This window comes from Ranitomeya variabilis, chromosome 3 (assembly GCF_051348905.1).
Source record: "Ranitomeya variabilis isolate aRanVar5 chromosome 3, aRanVar5.hap1, whole genome shotgun sequence".
NCBI lineage: Eukaryota > Metazoa > Chordata > Amphibia > Anura > Dendrobatidae > Ranitomeya > Ranitomeya variabilis.
Genome location: NC_135234.1, coordinates 386,943,680 through 386,959,716, shown reverse-complemented (window position 1 = coordinate 386,959,716; position 16,037 = coordinate 386,943,680). Strand labels below are relative to the sequence as shown.

Sequence of the window (16,037 nt, the reverse complement as noted above, 5' to 3'; positions counted from 1 at the left end):
TCCAGTCTTGTGGTGAAAGTCCGCCGTCACTATATGTGACTGTGTATGGGATACTGGGGGGCCAGTTCAACGCCCTGCACTCTTTGCACATGTTCCTGGTGAAAAGCGATATATTCCATATGTTGTATAATGTTGATATATTGTGTAATGCATTGTACCTATGTTTATGTGTTGTAAATATCTAGAGATAGTGTAGGACTTAGACCAGTAGGGGGAGCACAATAGAATAGGATAGGGATTAGTTAGACCAATTGGATTTGCCTGGTTAGGAGGGGCTAAGAAAGAGTAGTTGGGGGAGCTTTCTGGAGCAAGGACTGGACAGCCGTGTCTGGGGAAAGGTTTAAGCAGAGGAGCCGAGCAGTCCAGGGTCTAAGAGCTGACAGTCACATGGTGGTGGAGGAATATCAGGGCAGCATAAGAATGGTAGCAGCTAACTTCGTGGGAACAACCCTTAACATCCGTGACCTACGGCCTAGCAAGGAATGGAAGAGCCATCCTTCAACTTTGGAGAAGGAAGCGAGCGGGGAATTCCTGAAGCGGGTTAGTTTGACCAGTCAGGAAGCTGCGGTACCAGCAGGTCCGGTGCAAAAATGTGATATTCCTGGAGGAGAGAGGGTCAGTACAGGGAACAGAATGGTTATATTCTGTGAAGACTCTTGTGCTGTTTCTGTGACTAAACTGGACGAGCTGAGTAAAATTGTTTTGTTGAAGATAAAATTTGACTCTGACTGTCATTGTGTGGTGTTAAAAGAAAAGGAGCCCCGGCAATGTGGAATGGACCTTTACTTACAAGTGAGTGGACTACTATGTGTTAATGTGGCAGAGAGCTTGGGTGTGCCAGTATTGCTACCGTCAGCCACGACTACCCCCCTGGCCTCCGTTACAACTGCATGCTGTCAGAATTCTCCAGTATTGCTGGTAAGACCGGGCCAACTAAACGTGCTTTACCTCACTCAATACAAGTAATGATTTGACTCAACTATTTTAATAAATGTGACTCTTGTTAATTAAATTTAAAGTATATAAAAGTAACTGTAATCCTTAGGCTGTGTGCACACGTTCAGCATTTTTCGCGTTTTTTTCGCTATAAAAACTTGATAAAACTGCGAAAAAAACCCGCATACATTAAGCATCCTATTATTAGAATGCAATCCACAATTTTTGTGCACATGTTGCATTTTCTTCCGCAGCGGAATCGCATTCCGGAAAAAAACGCATCATGTTCATTCCTTGTGCGGAATTGTGGGGATTCCGCATACATAGGAATGCATTGATCCGCTTACTTTCTGCATGTGGCTATGCCCTCCATGCGAGAAGTAAGCGGATCATGTGCGGTTGGTACCCAGGGTGGAGGAGAGGAGACTCTCCTCCAGGCCCTGGGAACCATATAATTGTAAAAAAAAAAAAGAATTAAAATAATAAATTGTGATATTCTCACCTTCCGGCGTCCCTCGCAGCGTTCCCGCTCCTCGCGATGCTTCCGTTCCCAGTGATGCTTTGCGTCAATGACCTGTGATGACGTGCGGTCTCGCGAGGCCGCTACCTCATCTGAGGTCATTGCTGTTAGGCATTATTAGGAACGGAAGCATCGCGAGGAGCGGGAACGCTGCGAGGGACGCCGGAAGGTGAGAATATCACAATTTATTATTTTTTTTATTTTTAACATTAGATCTTTTTACTATTGATGCTGCATAGGCAGCATCAATAGTAAAAAGTTGGTCACACTTGTCAAACACTATGTTTGACAAGTGTGACCAACCTGTCAATCAGTTTTCCAAGCGATGCTACAGATCGCTTGGAAAACGCTAGCATTCTGTAAGCTAATTACGCTTGTAAAACGCTAGTGTTTAGCTGGAAAACGCATACAATTCCGGACATGTGCACATAGCCTAACAGTAGTTAAGAGAGATCTGCTATAAAATTTCTAACTTGAAGATATTCTGTAAAGTTATGTATGTTTGTAGTCTTTATGATTATGTCCTTTCATTTCAGCACAATGTATGATACTACTGCTAGTGGACACCAAGTATAATTTGAATTCATAGGTGGGTGACATCAAATTTCAATACAGGAACAACAAAGAGCAAAGTAATCAAAAGGCAGTGGTGTTCGGAGAAAGTGTAGATGCTAGGCAAACTATAGGGATCTAAGCAGGGGCGTTAACAATTGCATTGGCAGAGGTTGCGACCAGGTTCATGCGGGAGGGTGTCTGCTGATGCCAGCGCGTATTTAAGCTTCTTGTCTCTCCGAAGACACACATCCAATTGAAATGTTTTGCAGGACAGAGACAGGTCCCTGCACCAGCAGTACAAGCTGCTGGCCAATCGGGCCAGCAGCTGCCGTCTGTGTGCAAATCTCTAGTGCATGGCAGTGACATCATACGCTGCAGATTACTTGCACAAGTCAGCTGCTGGCCTCTTCACTGATAACGGAACAGGACGACACGTGACATGGGAGCAGGGGAAAGAATAATCGTTTACATTTTTTTCTGTGTTAAGGAACAGCGGTAGAACAGGAACATATACACAGGGATAGGCCAAGTGTGGGGGACATATATACTAGGTTAGGTCCAGGTTAAGAGGCATATATACCATGATAGGGGACATATATATATACCAGGATGAGCATAGAATAAGGAAACATATATACCAGGATGGGGGACATATATACCAAAATGGGAAACGTATATACCTGGATGGGGAACATATGTACTAGAATGGGGGACATATCTATGTATATAGCTTTGGCAAAAATTAAGAGACCACCACATCAAAACCCTGTCATGGGCAGCCCAATCTCCAGACCTGAACCCCATTGAAAACCTCTGGAATGTAATCAACAGGATGATGTATACTCACACGCCATCAAACAAAGAACTGCTTAAATTTTTGCGCCAGGAGCAGTGTGAAAGACTGGTGGAAAGCATGCCAAGACACATGAAAGCTGTGATTAAAAATCATGGTTATTCCACAAAATATTGATTTCTGAACTCTTCCTGAATTAAAACATTAGTATTGTTGTTTCTAAATGATTACACTGGTCAACAGCATTTTTGGTGCCAAAGATATTTCATCGAATATAGGGTATTTTTGGGGTGCTGATTCTGAATATGTCATCAGTTTTGCCAGATTGGCTCAAGTTTTTGAGATTTTTGGTATCTTATTTATAGCACTTGTTGGTAAATGCGACGCATCATCTCATTAATTTCTTTGGATTAGTACTTGAACTGAGCAGTTCTCAATATAGTTTTGTGTTAATTAGTGTTCTAAAAGTTTGTTCATAGCTTGATTTTTGCACTAACTTTATGTTGTTGTCTGTTTTCCAGTGAAAAGCATGAACTCATCAAGAAGAAGTTGTCTTAACGATCCAGACTCATTCTGTTACATTTGTGGTGAATACACACTGCCAAAACATAGAAGAAACATAACAGACTTCGTAAAAAAAGTGTATTTTGCCTATTTTGGGGTTATGCTTGGGGACCAAGACAAGTTTTGGGCACCACACATAGTGTGCAAAGCATGTATCGAATTATTACGAAAATGGAGCAAAGGACAAAGAAAAAGCTTCAAATTTGGTGTTCCAATGGTGTGGAGAGAGCCAAAAAATCATCATGATGACTGTTATTTATGGTAAACACAGGTACAGGCACATCTTCACAATGAGGGACAGGCCTTCTTGCAGATTCCATGTTACTCCCATTTTCGTTTCTTATGCTTATTGAATCCTTGCACTTGCACTGCACAGAAATAACAGTCATCATGATGATTTTTTGGCTCTCTCCACACCATTGGAACACTAAATTTGAAGCTTTTTCTTTGTCCTTTGCTCCATTTTCGTAATAATTCGATACATGCTTTGCACACTATGTGTGGTGCCCAAAACTTGTCTTGGTCCCCAAGCATAACCCCAAAATAGGCAAAATACACTTTTTTTTACGAAGTCTGTTATGTTTCTTCTATGTTTTGGCAGTGTGTATTCACCACAAATGTAACAGAATGAGTCTGGATCGTTAAGACAACTTCTTCTTGATGAGTTCATGCTTTTCACTGGAAAACAGACAACAACATAAAGTTAGTGCAAAAATCAAGCTATGAACAAACTTTTAGAACACTAATTAACACAAAACTATATTGAGAACTGCTCAGTTCAAGTACTAATCCAAAGAAATTAATGAGATGATGCGTCGCATTTACCAACAAGTGCTATAAATAAGATACCAAAAATCTCAAAAACTTGAGCCAATCTGGCAAAACTGATAGCATATTCAGAATCAGCACTCCAAAAATACCCCAAATTCATTAAAATATTTTGGACACCAGAAAAAAAAAATTTTTTTGTTGACCTGTGTTATGAACTTGTTTTCTTTGCATTATTTGAGGTCTGAAAGCACTGGGTTTTTTTTGTAATTTTGCCCGTTTCTCCTTTTCTGAAAAAAATACAAAATTTATTGCTTGGAAATTCGGAGACATGTCAGTAGTTTATAGAATAAAAGAAAAATTTAAATTTTACTCAAAAATATACATATAAAGAGAAAAATAAGACAAACATGCAAGATTTCAGACTCTCACAGACCTGTAAGTTCTTTAAGAAGCTCCTATGTCCTCCACTCATTGCCTGTAGTAATGTAGTTGATGTGATGAAATCTACTGTGGGAGCAATAATAATAATAAAAATGAAAGACATACAAGACCACTGATAATCTCCCTCATTCTGGGGCTCCACACAAGATCTCACCCCGTGGGGTCAAAATGATTACAAGAATGGTGAGCAAAAATCCCAGAACCACACAGGGGGACCTAGTAAATGACCTGCATAGAGCTGGGATCACCATAACAAAGGCTACCATCAGTAATACACTACACCGCCAGGGACTCAGATCCTGCTCTGCCAGATGTGTCCCCCTGCATAAGCCAGTACATGTCTGGGACCATCTGAAGTTTGCTAGAGAGCATTTGGATTATTCAGAAGAGTATTGGGAGAATGTCATATGGTCTGATGAAACCAAAGTAGAACTGTTTGGTAGAAACAAAATTTGTCGTGATTGGAGGAGACAGAATGCTTGAGTTGCATTGAAAGAACACCATAGGTACTGTGAAGCATGGGGGTGGCAGCATCATGCTTTGGGGCTGTTTCTCTGCAAAGGGACCTGGACGACTGATCCTTGTACATGAAAGAATGAATGGGGCCATGTATTGTGAGATTTTGAGTGCAAACCTCCTTCTATCAGAAAGGCCATTGAGGATGAAATGTGGATGGGTCTTTCAGCTTGACAATGATTCCAAGCACACTGCCAGGGCAATGAAGGAGTGGCTTCGTAAGAAGCATACGAAAGTCCTGGAGTGGCCTAGCCAGTGTCCAGATCTCAAACCCATAGAAAACCTTTGGAGGGAGTTGACAGTCCGTGTTGCCCAGCGACAGGCCCAAAACATCACTGCACTAGAGGAGATCTGCATGGAGGAATGGGCCAACATACCACCAACAGTGTGTGCCAACCTTGTAAAGACTTACAAAAAACATTAGACCTCTGTCATTGCTGTCATGGTTCCCAATGGCAAGGGAACGTCAGAGAACATAAATAACAGAACAGCTCTTGGGTGATGGAATCTCGAGCTGACCGTGAGCTAAACCTACCACACAACTAACAATGGCCGGGTGGCGTACCTACGTTTTATCCCTAGACGCCTAGCGCCAGCCGGAGGACTAACTAACCCTAATAGAGGAAAAGACAGACCTCTAGGGAAATTCCCCCAAAAAGGAGACAGAAGCCCCCCACATATATTGACGGTGAGTTCAGAGGAAAAGACATACGCAGTATGAAGGTAGGTTCAGCAAAGCGAGGTCCGCTTACTAGATAGCAAGAAGATACAATAGGGAACTTCACGGTCAGCTGAAAACCCTATTAAAGTACCATCCTGAAATTACTTTAAGACTCATGTGTCAACTCATGACACCGGAGTGGCAATTTCGGCCCACAAGAGCTTCCAGCTACAGAAAAATAACATAACTGTGAACTGGAACAAAAATGCAAAACAAACTTAGGACTAAGAGTCCAACTTAGCTGATAGTAGTCTAGAAGCAGGAACATGCAACAGAAAGGCTCTGGTTACATTGATGGCCGGCACTAGAATAACTGAGCAGCAAGGCTAAATAGGATACACCCATATCCTAATGGAAACAGGTGAACAGAGAAAGTGAAGCACACAAGTCCAGTACCACCAGTGACCACCGGGGGAGCCAAAAAACCAAACTCACAACAGTACCCCCCCCTCAAGGAGGGGGCACCGAACCCTCACAAGAACCACCAGGGCGATCAGGACGAGCCCTATGAAAGGCACGGACCAAATCAGAGGCATGAACATCAGAGGCTGTCACCCAAGAATTATCCTCTTGACCGTAGCCCTTCCACTTGACCAGATACTGAAGTTTCCGTCTGGAAACACGGGAGTCCAGGATCTTCTCCACAACGTACTCCAATTCACCCTCAACCAACACCGGAGCGGGAGGCTCAATGGAAGGCACAACCGGTACCTCATACCTGCGCAATAATGACCGATGGAAGACATTATGGATAGAAAAAGATGCTGGGAGGTCCAATCGAAAGGACACAGGGTTAAGAATCTCCAAAATCTTATACGGGCCGATGAACCGAGGCTTAAACTTAGGAGAAGAAACCCTCATAGGGACAAAACGAGAAGACAACAACACCAAGTCCCCAACACGAAGACGAGGACCAACACGACGACGGCGGTTAGCAAAATGCCGAGTCTTCTCCTGGGACAACTCCAAATTGTCCACCACCTGTCCCCAAATCCGATGCAACCTATCCACCACAGTATCCACTCCAGGACAATCCGAAGACTCCACCTGACCGGAAGAAAAATGAGGATGAAACCCCGAATTGCAAAAGAAAGGAGAAACCAAAGTGGCAAAACTAGCCCGATTATTGAGGGCAAACTCCGCCAACGGCAAAAAGGCAACCCAGTCATCCTGATCCGCAGACACAAAACACCTCAAATAAGTCTCCAAGGTCTGATTAGTTCGCTCAGTCTGGCCATTAGTCTGAGGATGGAACGCAGACGAAAAAGACAAATCAATGCCCATCCTAGCACAGAACGCCCGCCAAAATCTAGACACGAACTGGGTCCCCCTGTCAGAAACGATATTCTCCGGAATACCATGCAAGCGAACCACATTTTGAAAAAACAGAGGAACCAACTCGGATGAGGAAGGCAACTTAGGCAAGGGCACCAAATGAACCATCTTTGAAAAACGATCACACACCACCCAGATGACAGACATTTTCTGAGAAACAGGGAGATCAGAAATAAAATCCATAGAGATGTGAGTCCAAGGCCTCTTCGGAATAGGCAAAGATAACAACAATCCGCTAGCCCGAGAACAACAAGGTTTGGCCCGAGCACAAACATCACAAGACTGCACAAAAACTCGTACATCTCGAGACAGGGAAGGCCACCAGAAGGACCTAGCCACCAAATCCCTGGTACCAAAGATCCCGGGATGACCTGCCAACACAGAAGAATGAACCTCCGAGATGACTCTACTGGTCCAATCATCAGGAACAAACAGTCTACCAGGCGGGCAACGATCAGGTCTATCCGCCTGAAACTCCTGCAAAGCCCGTCGCAGGTCTGGGGAAACAGCAGATAATATCACCCCATCCTTAAGGATACCTGTAGGTTCAGAATCACCAGGGGAATCAGGCTCAAAACTCCTAGAAAGGGCATCCGCCTTCACATTTTTAGAACCTGGTAAGTATGAGACCACAAAATTAAACCGAGAGAAAAACAACGACCAGCGCGCCTGTCTAGGATTCAGGCGCCTGGCAGACTCAAGATAAATCAAATTCTTGTGATCGGTCAATACCACCACCTGATGTCTAGCCCCCTCAAGCCAATGACGCCACTCCTCAAAAGCCCACTTCATAGCCAAAAGCTCCCGATTACCAATATCATAATTTCGCTCGGCGGGCGAAAATTTTCGAGAAAAGAACGCACAAGGTCTCATCACGGAGCAGTCGGAACTTTTCTGCGACAAGACCGCCCCAGCTCCGATCTCGGAAGCATCGACCTCAACCTGAAAAGGAAGAGTAACATCAGGCTGACGCAACACAGGGGCAGAAGAAAAGCGGCGCTTAAGCTCCCGAAAGGCCTCCACAGCAGCAGGGGACCAATCAGCAACATCAGCACCCTTTTTGGTCAAATCAGTCAAAGGTTTAGCAACATCAGAAAAACCAGTTATAAATCGATGATAAAAATTAGCAAAGCCCAAAAATTTCTGAAGGCTCTTAAGAGAAGAAGGTTGCGTCCAATCACAAATAGCCCGAACCTTGACAGGATCCATCTCAATGGAAGAGGGGGAAAAAATGTACCCCAAAAAAGAAATCTTTTGAACCCCAAAAATACACTTAGAACCCTTCACACACAAGGAATTAGCCCGCAAAACCTGAAAAACCCTCCTGACCTGTTGGACATGAGAATCCCAGTCATCCGAAAAAATCAAAATATCATCCAGATACACGATCATAAATTTATTCAAATATTCACGGAAAATGTCATGCATAAAGGACTGAAAGACTGAAGGGGCATTTGAAAGACCAAAAGGCATTACTAAATACTCAAAATGGCCCTCGGGCGTATTAAATGCGGTTTTCCACTCATCCCCCTGCTTAATTCGCACCAAATTATACGCCCCACGGAGATCAATCTTAGAGAACCACTTAGCCCCTTTTATTCGAGCAAACAAATCAGTCAGCAGTGGCAGAGGATACTGATATTTGACTGTAATTTTATTCAAGAGTCGATAATCAATACACGGCCTCAAAGAGCCATCTTTTTTAGATACAAAGAAAAAACCGGCTCCTAAGGGAGATGAAGAAGGACGAATATGTCCCTTTTCCAGGGACTCCTTAATATATTCTCGCATAGCAGCATGTTCAGGTACAGATAGATTAAATAAACGACCCTTTGGAAATTTACTGCCCGGAATCAGATCTATGGTACAATCGCAATCTCTGTGAGGAGGTAGTGAACCAAGCTTAGGCTCCTCAAAAACATCACGATAATCAGATAAAAATTCCGGAATCTCAGAGGGAATAGATGACGAAATGGAAACCAAAGGTACGTCCCCATGAGCCCCCTGACATCCCCAGCTTAACACAGACATTGCTTTCCAGTCAAGGACTGGGTTATGAGATTGTAACCATGGTAATCCGAGCACCAAAACGTCATGTAGATTGTACAACACAAGGAAGCGAATCATCTCCTGATGGTCTGGATTCATACGCATAGTCATTTGTGTCCAGTATTGTGGTTTATTACTAGCCAATGGTGTAGAGTCAATACCCTTCAGAGGTATAGGAACTTCCAGAGGCTCTAGATCAAACCCACAGCGCCTGGCAAAGGACCAATCCATTAGACTCAAAGCGGCGCCAGAGTCGACATAGGCATCCGCGGTAATTGACGATAATGAACAAATCAAGGTCACAGACAGAATAAACTTAGACTGTAAAGTGCCAATTGAAATAGACTTATCAACCTTTTTTGTACGTTTAGAGCATGCTGATATAACATGAGTTGAATCACCACAATAGAAGCACAACCCATTTTTTCGCCTAAAATTCTGCCGTTCGCTTCTGGACAGAATTCTATCACATTGCATATTTTCTGGAGCCTTCTCAGAAGACACCGCCAAATGGTGCACAGGTTTGCGCTCCCGCAAACGCCGATCAATCTGAATAGCCATTGTCATGGACTCATTCAGACCTGTAGGTGCAGGGAACCCCACCATAACATCTTTAATGGCATCAGAGAGACCCTCTCTGAAATTCGCCGCCAGGGCGCACTCATTCCACTGAGTAAGCACAGACCATTTACGAAATTTTTGGCAGTATATTTCAGCTTCATCTTGCCCTTGAGATAGGGCCATCAAGGCTTTTTCAGCCTGAATCTCTAAGTTAGGTTCCTCATAAAGCAACCCCAAAGCCAGAAAAAACGCATCCACATTGAGCAACGCAGGATCCCCGGGTGCCAATGCAAATGCCCAGTCTTGAGGGTCACCCCGCAGCAAGGAAATTACTATCCTAACCTGCTGTGCGGGATCTCCAGCGGAGCGAGATCTCAGGGAAAGAAATAATTTACAATTATTTTTGAAATTCAGGAAACGAGATCTATCCCCGGAGAAAAATTCTGGTATAGGAATTCTAGGTTCAGATATAGGAGCATGAATAACAAAATCCTGTAAATTTTGAACCTTCGTAGCAAGATTATTCAAACCTGTAGCCGAACTCTGAGGATCCATTTTACTCAGGTGAGATCAGAGCCATTCAAGGATTAGAAGGAGAGAGAGAGACAAAGGCTGCAATTAGAGCAGAAATGCAACTAAGTCAACTATAGAGCAAGCTCAGAGGGAAAAAAAAAAATAAATCTGCAGACTAGTTCATTAATCATTAATCACGGCCCGACTATGGACTTTGAGAGGGTTCGATTATGTACTGTTTGCACGATACATTATATATTGTGGCATACTGTTTTATATATTGGTTGCCGATTAACAGTTTTTCTTCCCCAGATGATAGGGAAACTCCCATGTTGTCCTCTGTGGCCATTACGCATATCGACATGTCCTGTTCTGTGCCCATCCATTTTTTCCATCAGTGTGCCTCTCCCCCCTTTTTTGCCCCTGATTGGCACACTTCCATTTGGACCAACGGCGGTACTCCCTTATTCCAAGCCCCATACTACCCATTACTTTGTATCATCCCTGTGTGGCTCGGTCCGGCCGGCTCGGGACTGCGCGTGCGCAACGCGATCCTATCAGGAGTCGCGGTGTGCGCACGCGCAGTGTACCCTATGGACGCTGCATTACGCCCAGCACTATGCTTGTGTATCTGATGCGGCGTACACGGCGCCACCGCCCCTCGTGCCTCCTGATGCCGCTTCTGCTCCACAGCGGTATGTAATTCATTATGATTTCATGTTCTATTTAAAGCAGCCTAAAAACACCCCTGGTCACTTCCCCTGACGAAGCTGCTGCGGCAGCGATACGCGTGGGGCCTGCTCCCACCACACCCTTGGTATTGCCTCCGGCTATTTTGCCGCCTCCTTCACTTGCCACATGGAGACCTAATTTTGATTGACCACCCTCGCACCATCCACGTTGCCCTTGTTTCTCCAGCCTGATGTATATGCTCATGATCATTGACAGGTCGTATATACTTGGATGACCTTGTACCAGTGTTATTGTTATTATTGTTACCACGTGGTATATATATATGGGCAGTAAGGGCATGGGCCCTGCACGGATGGTTGGTTTATACACACCAGACGTGGTGTGTGATAGACATGGTATTAGGGTCGGCCTCTAGGGTCTCGCTCTGTGGTTTCCCACATATAGAGAATACACAGATCCATCTGGGGGTATCCATCATTATGGACATTTTCTACCAGGTTTTCTATTTACCTTGGGTTATGGTGTTTGTTTAGATATATACCTTTTTAAATGTTTTTATGTCTTTTTTGAGGTGTAATAAAGGCTTGATGATATTTATACACATATATATGTGTTCTGTTTTGATCTTGTGTGGTTGTGCATACCATATGAGTCTGTCTTTTTCTTGGTTCGTTGTTGGTTATGACACAGACTCGGTATTGCACCCCTCTAAGCTTATATGTGCATGTAGGATATTAGTGCGCCCCCATTTTTGTCTCTATACTTGTACAGCCACTTTGGCCCTGTGTTCCAGGGCTTTCTTGGGGTGCGGCACACGCATATTTCAGCGTTATCAATATTTACGGATACTTTTATATTGTTTATCATATTAGTGTGGAGCATTATGGACTGGGAGGCTAGGGAGGCGGCATGGTTAGCTAAGCCATTTAATGCTTTTGATCTATCAGGCTCTGCTATTACAGAGTCTGATATGGGTTTCTCTACAGTTTGTTCGGACTTGATGAGGGCACATAAGACGGGCATCCGTTTATGGTGGAATATGAGGAGTCTTGAAGAGTATATCAAAATAGGCCTAATACCCCGTGGTTTACGTGTATCCATCTTCCCAGCATGGGAACCCTCGGCATCATTTAAACAGGTCTGGGAACAGGGCTTGACTAGGTGCTCAAACATATTATTGAACTTATTATTGGAGCATGATAAGGATCTTTTTGCCACCATCAAAGTGCAAATTAAAGAGCTGGACACCAAATTGGGTACGTTTGAGGGAACCAAGGTCAATACCTTCAAAACCACACTTAAAGAGACCCTGGATAAATATGAAGCAGAGGTGACCGACAGAAAGCGTAAAAAATTGCTCAGGGATAAGATGGATTATGAGCAAAATGTGGTATATAGATGGACACACAGGGGTAACTCACGCCGGACTAGAGCCTATGGGAATAGTTCTCCAGCAATCACCACCACATCCACTTTACCATCTCGTAGTGAAGAAAATTCTAGTGATTTTTTATCTTCCACCGGAAGCGAAATAGACCATGGACCAGACGAGGGAAGAAACGGAGGAGCCATAAGAAAACGGACGGCACGTTACAAAGGCCGCAATCCACCTCTTCATCATCAATATCCCACGAGGCGGAAGTGAATTCGGAAACGGCTTCCCCTCATACGTCACGGACCCCAGAACCTTCCATCCCTACCCTGCAGGTAATAAATCTTTCAAACCATGTTTTAACCACTGCTGAACATGCTGTCCTACAGAGGGGCTTAACCTTTGCCCCCACGCATGCGGTAGACAAATTTACCTTGGTTAAAGACCTCTATTTGTTTTGTAGGAATCTCACATTTCAAGTTATGTACAAAAAACCAGATATGTTACAGTCTATGCCTCCGGATGAACGGCAAGCCTTCCAGGACCTATTAGCACTACTGGAGGAAAGTGAATCGGGATGTACCAGGAGAAGATTTCCGGGAAGAAATAAATCTTTGAAAACCCCCTCATTTTCGCTGGTACCCGCCATTAAAATATTCTTCGAACTAGCCAAACGTGATATACTGGCCATGACAACGCAGGTGGGTACGCTCCCTAATCTCAGTTGTGAGGAAAAACGAGCATTGCGGGGCCTACAAAACAATAAAGAATTTGTCATTAAAGAGGCTGACAAAGGGGGGAATGTGGTACTATGGTCCGTGGAAGCATATCTGACTGAGGCACATAGACAACTCACTAATACGAGGTGCTACCAAAAATTACCTGCTGACCCAACAGAGATTTTTGCCTCTAAACTTGACGCTTTACTTTGCAGGACACAGCGTTTTGGTATTATTTCACTCCAAGAGAAAAAGTATCTTTGGGTCGAAAATCCGGTCACGGCAACATTTTATATGTTGCCGAAGATACATAAGGATGAGAGGAGGCCACCCGGTAGACCGATCGTCTCCAGCATCGGCAGTATATGCGAGCGGGCAAGTGAGTATCTGGATTTTTTCTTTCAACCGATTGTCACTACCTTACCCTCATTCATCAGGGACTCTGCGCACTTCATTGAGGTGTGTGGACAGGTCGAACTACCGGAGGAATGCTACTTGGTTACCTGTGATGTAGAGGCTTTATATTCTAACATTGAGCATGAAGATGGCCTACATGCAGTCGCTTTCTTTCTGGACAAGAATACAAACTCGGATCGGGGACACGACTCCTTCCTTCTGGACCTCCTTAGATTTGTCCTCCATCACAACTTTTTCTTATTTGATAGGACATTCTATTTACAGATAGCAGGAGTGGCAATGGGGGCTAAATGTGCACCAACCTATGCAAATTTGTTTTTGGGTTGGTGGGAGGAGTTGTTTGTGTACCCATCCACGACCTTTCAAAACCAGGTCCGAAGTTGGCATCGTTATATCGATGACGTCTTCTTCTTGTGGCTGGGTACCAGGGAGGATTGCATTGAATTCATCAATGGGCTTAATTCCAACCCCCATAACATTTATCTCACCTACTCGATTTCTAACAGTTCGATTAATTTCCTAGATCTGAAGATTCTCGTGAGAGATAATCGAATAGTGACAGACTTGTTTCGCAAACCAACCGCGACAAATGCACTCTTGGAGTATAACAGCTTCCATCCCCGGCATACCAAGGTGGGTGTCCCTACTGGGCAATTCTTGCGGATTAGACGCAACTGTACGTTGGATCAGGATTTTCTAATACAAGCACGGGAATTAACGGATCGTTTCAGACAGAGAAATTACCCGAAACGTGTGGTCTCCACGGCTTTCCAACGTGCAAGACAAAGGGACCAGGCCTCCCTATTGACCCCGGTTATACGTCCTCGGCAACAACAAACAAGATTTATTACGGAGTTTAACGACAATTGGGGACAGGTAAGAACCATCTTGGCCAGACACTGGCCGGTGCTACAAACTGATAACCAAACTATGGATATCATCAGCAGCAGGCCACTTCTAACATCTAGGAGGGCCCCAAATTTGAGACAGTTGCTGACCAGAAGTCACTTCTCTCGGCCCACGGTGCGACTCAATAGGGGCATTATTTTGAAGGGATCGTTCCCTTGTGGAGAATGTAACGTTTGTCCCTTTATGGTACCCACCCAAGATGTCTTTACTCACCCCATCAACTCCAGTACACATAACCTTAAAGCATATATTAACTGTAAAACCAGGAACGTGATCTATGCTCTTATATGTCCCTGCAACAGGATCTATGTGGGGCAAACGTCCCAGGAACTGCGGAAAAGAGTACAGAAGCATATCTCTACCATACGTCTGGCAGCCACAGATCAAGCAAAAGGTAAAATACTCACCCCCGTGGCAACACACTTTTTATCAACTCACAGGGGCTCCCCCATTAATATCAAAACTGTGGGGTTACAGAAAGTTTCTTGTGGCGAAAGGGGTGGCAATATACATAGCCATCTCCTGCGCATGGAGTCCAGATGGATTTTTGACCTTCAGGCGGTGACGCCACAGGGGCTCAATGAAGAGCTTCTCTTTACGGGATTTCTTGGATAGACTATCAGCATGAGCCCGGACGTACTTGATCCTATGGATGTTTTCTCTTTTTTACGACCAGATCTTTTCTAATTACTCTTGTTCCAGGGAAACTGAGGACATGTGGAATATTACGACATGTATGTGTATGGGATACTATCATCTTGAGTGTTATTGTACAACTCCGGAAGCCACCACGGATTCAGAATGTTTCAAGAAATGGTGGATGTGGATGGTGACCTAGGAGAATGGAAGTACTTTGGACCCAGATGAAATAAAACTCGACAACATGACCATTAGAGTTGGATGCATCCGTTTCCGGGATGGCACATGGACTAACTCACTTTGTTGTTCATTAATCATTAATCACGGCCCGACTATGGACTTTGAGAGGGTTCGATTATGTACTGTTTGCACGATACATTATATATTGTGGCACACTGTTTTATATACTGGTTGCCGATTAACAGTTTTTCTTCCCCAGATGATAGGGAAACTCCCATGTTGTCCTCTGTGGCCATTACGCATATCGACATGTCCTGTTCTGTGCCCATCCATTTTTTCCATCAGTGTGCCTCTCCCCCCTTTTTTGCCCCTGATTGGCACACTTCCATTTGGACCAACGGCGGTACTCCCTTATTCCAAGCCCCATACTACCCATTACTTTGTATCATCCCTGTGTGGCTCGGTCCGGCCGGCTCGGGACTGCGCGTGCGCAACGCGATCCTATCAGGAGTCGCGGTGTGCGCACGCGCAGTGTACCCTATGGACGCTGCATTACGCCCAGCACTATGCTTGTGTATCTGATGCGGCGTACACGGCGCCACCGCCCCTCGTGCCTCCTGATGCCGCTTCTGCTCCACAGCGGTATGTAATTCATTATGATTTCATGTTCTATTTAAAGCAGCCTAAAAACACCCCTGGTCACTTCCCCTGGCGAAGCTGCTGCGGCAGCGATACGCGTGGGGCCTGCTCCCACCACACCCTTGGTATTGCCTCCGGCTATTTTGCCGCCTCCTTCACTTGCCACATGGAGACCTAATTTTGATTGACCACCC

At 44.5% G+C, this 16,037-nt stretch overlaps 1 protein-coding gene and 1 long non-coding RNA gene across 5 annotated transcripts in view; both read left to right on the top strand.

Annotated features, from left to right (window-relative positions):
- Positions 1-16,037, top strand: part of KCNQ4 (potassium voltage-gated channel subfamily Q member 4) — a 274,261-nt gene that overhangs the window by 60,642 nt on the left and 197,582 nt on the right. The window lies entirely within an intron of this gene.
- LOC143816085 (uncharacterized) lies at positions 13,218-14,785 on the top strand. Its single transcript, XR_013223883.1, has 4 exons — positions 13,218-13,438; positions 14,000-14,109; positions 14,208-14,352; positions 14,688-14,785. It is a non-coding gene; the product is annotated as an uncharacterized LOC143816085 (long non-coding RNA).